Raw genomic sequence first — 3,627 nt, 5'->3', positions numbered from 1 at the left:
GTGCCCGACCGAGACTCGAACTCGGGACCTTTGCCTTTCGCGGGCAAGTGCTCTACCAACTGAGCTACCGAAGCACGACTCACGTCCGGTACTCACAGCTTTACTTCTGCCAGTATCCGTCTCCTACCTTCCAGACTTTACAGAAGCTCTTCTGCGAACCTTGCAGAACTAGCACTCCTGAAAGAAAGGATACTGCGGAGACATGGCTTAACCACAGCCTGGGGGATGTTTCCAGAATGAGATTTTCACTCTGCAGCGGAGTGTGCGCTGATATGAAACTTGCCCGCGAAAGGCAAAGGTCCTGAATTCGAGTCTCGGTCGGGCACACAGTTTTAATCTGCCAGGAAGTTTCATATCAGCGCACACTCCTCTGCAGAGTGAAAATCTCGTTCTGCATATAGGTATTGTTCAAAATATCCACCACCATGATCACGGCAGACCGTACGGTGACTGTTAACGCATAACTAACACTTCTTGAAAAACACACCTAAGACAGAACGGAGCAGTATTTCAACGTAGTTGAATACAAGATTGAGGGTGAAGAGTACACTCAGCACTACTGTTGTTATCGTCAAGTATAAATACGCTGAGTGAACGGAACAAGTTCCTTTCCAGATAGTAATTAAGAGTTTGGAAGATAGGGGACGAGGTACTGGCGGAACTGAAGCCGTGAGGACGGGTCGTGTGTTGCGCACGGGTAGCTCAGATGGAAAAGAACTTGCCGGCAAAAGGCAAAGGTCCCGAGTTTCAGTCTAGGTCCGGTACACAATTATAATCTGCCATGAAGTTTCATATCAGCGCACACTCCACTGCACAATGAAAATTTCATTCTCCAGAATGAGTGTGCGCTGATATGAAACTAATTACCTATATAATAATAAACTAATATGAAATTAAAAGTATTGCGCATATACCAGGAGGTTATAAATAAAGTGCAGCTTCTCACAAAGATCCAGTGTGGGTTGTAATTATCGTTGTAACTTCCCCTTTGGAAAATTTATAAATGACAGTGCTGGTAAACCTCTACGTTATTTGTTTTTCAAGCAGCTAAGCAAAACTGAAAGTACTCAGACATTTCTCTCTTTACTTATTATGATCAACAGTAAACTGACAAACAATTTTTTTCTTTTTTTTTTTAGCGAAACGCAATCTGACTGTCAATAATCCCTACAAAAGAATGGCCGTGACTAACAATAACCTATATGAATCACTTACCTCACAAAAATCTTCGTTTCTCGAACTACTGGAATACAGTGAGCGCCAATACTGCCAGCTAAATAAAAGATTCTAACTACTGATAGGCATAGTTAGCAACTGAAAGATTTTGATGAAGAACAAACAATGTATTTACCTTAATAGTGTTCAAAAGTCATATATATATGTTCATGACATCCAGTCTTACAAATTTACTCTCTCTGATGGACACGCGTCCAGATCATCCGCTCTCAAAACTCCGCCATCTCTCTCCCCACATCCACCACTTCTGGCGGCTCACCTCCAACTGCGCAGCGCTACGCGCTGTTTACATCCAACCGCCTAACACTACAATAGCGAATATCCCAACAATGCCAACCAGCCACAGACTGCGGACAGCACAGTCAGTGATTTTCATCCAGAGCGCTACGTGGCGTTACCAACATAAAAACCTAAACAGCCTAGTTACATCGTATAGTAGCGAAAATTCGTACATTTGCTAAGCGGTAATGCGGATCCGATTTAAGCTCAAAAAATTAATTCCAATTTTGGCCACCAGGTGCAAATTTAGCACTGTACAGCATCTCGTCGACACAAATTCTGTAAGCAGCGTTTAATAATAAAAGCAATATTACGCCTTTCTCACTTACTTGGCCTTTTCAGCCCACGTCCCGTTCCTAATCCATTTCTGAACGTCTTTCTTACATTCACAATACCAGATGTGTATCTGATGGCCAAAATTGTAACTAATTATTTCCCAGCGTAAATCGGTTCCGCATTAATGCATTCGAATATCTAACAAGTTTCGCTTCATACGGTAATTATAGCCCACTCTGCATCTTTGAACAACGGCACTTTAATTAAAACACTCAGCATTAAAATTGTAAACGGCAGACCAGCCGTCGGGTGTGAGCTCTGCAAGATCCATGAACTATTTTATATTTACGTGACAAACCCTAAGTCTAGGGCTATATTTTATTTTTGACACATGGATCTATGCTGAAAATTGTAAAAAAGGCGATGGTACATTAGTCCTTACTAATGTAAAATTGCTACCTTCTGAAGAATACAAATTTATATTTGTCGAAACCTAGGTAAAAAATTTCTTTATCCATTGCAACTGGTCGGCTGTTTATAATTTTATTACGTGAAACCGTTGCTGTTGTGCAGCTATGTTTGAAATATTGAACACTCAGTATATTAGGCGCAATACAAATTCAAAGACAAACGGGGTAAGAAATCAAGATAAGGGAATTATTGTGTTACGAGTCACAGGAAACCACGGAAGCAATATACAAAAGTACTCGGGAAATATCCCTGCACTACCTCGAAGAAAATGGGAAATTATAATTCCTAACTGGTAGTTTACTTGGAGTGGATTCTTACAGCCAGGGGAAACCTCTTAAAACCCCCAGCCAGAGCTATGCAGTGAACCAATGAACCAACATCCCCCTCCACTCACACACACACACACACAGCTTAATTCCTTGATTTCCTTTCCGTTACCGAAATGACAGTCGCATGGGAATACACGCGGCCTTTGTCTCCGTTTAATGGAAGGTTCTTCAATCACTGTGTTACGTTGCCACTCTCCTCTTAAACCTGTAACCGTGGCAACGACCTCGAAGGTAGCGCCTGGCGAGCAGGCAATCCGCTCGCCGCGTTAGCGAAACTGTACAGTCTAGTCTACTGGCCAAAGCAGCCGAAAAGGAGACGACACTCACAGCATCATCAGCAGGAATAGTTTAGCGATAACGATCATCATTACTTCTTTACTCCAATGACTGTTCCGACTTTGCCGCTACACGGTGGCTTTGTCTGACCTTGACATCTGTCCAACCAGCTCTTTTTTTCTTTTCATTTCCGCCATCGCTGATCACTGTTGCAAAACGAACATCATAAAATTCCGCAGTTTGTGGACCACTGGCAATCAGCAGTTTAATCTGCTGCTTAAAAGCTTGCATGAGATTAGAGTACCGGATGGAATGCAATGCTCCCCGCTCGCACCACACAATGGAGGCAGCCACTCAGCCCGCTGAAAGGACTTACTTGCCTCTGGCATTCTCGGCATTCAGAGAGTAGGAATTCAGACGTGAGGAGCACTACTTGCTGTACAGTCGAATTCTTCCAGCTAGCTGCTGGAGATAGGCGCATTTATTACTGACCGCTATGATGGCCCGCATGGGTACATTTTTTTAATCGTGTTTTTGTTTCTCTGTTGCAGTTATTTAAAATTTAGAAGTAAGTTCACGGTGATGTTAGCCCCTCCGGTAATTAACTCGTTATCTTTCGATTAACACTCCTAAAATAAGAAAATGTATTGGACAATGAGATGGAGCCCTACCGACAGACGTACTAGCAAAAATGAGCTATTGACAACAGCATACATTAAATCTATATTGCGTTATTCATTGTTCCTAAAATGTGTAGAAC

General features: G+C 42.5%; 1 non-coding gene across 1 annotated transcript; it reads right to left on the bottom strand.

Moving 5' to 3' along the window:
• On the bottom strand, positions 1-75 carry Trnas-cga (transfer RNA serine (anticodon CGA)). The gene has a single exon. It is a non-coding gene; the product is annotated as a tRNA-Ser (tRNA).
• Positions 76-3,627: the final 3,552 nt, after the last annotated feature.

This window comes from Schistocerca gregaria, chromosome 4 (assembly GCF_023897955.1).
Source record: "Schistocerca gregaria isolate iqSchGreg1 chromosome 4, iqSchGreg1.2, whole genome shotgun sequence".
NCBI classification, from domain to species: domain Eukaryota; kingdom Metazoa; phylum Arthropoda; class Insecta; order Orthoptera; family Acrididae; genus Schistocerca; species Schistocerca gregaria.
This window is presented reverse-complemented; position numbering and strand designations above follow the sequence as displayed.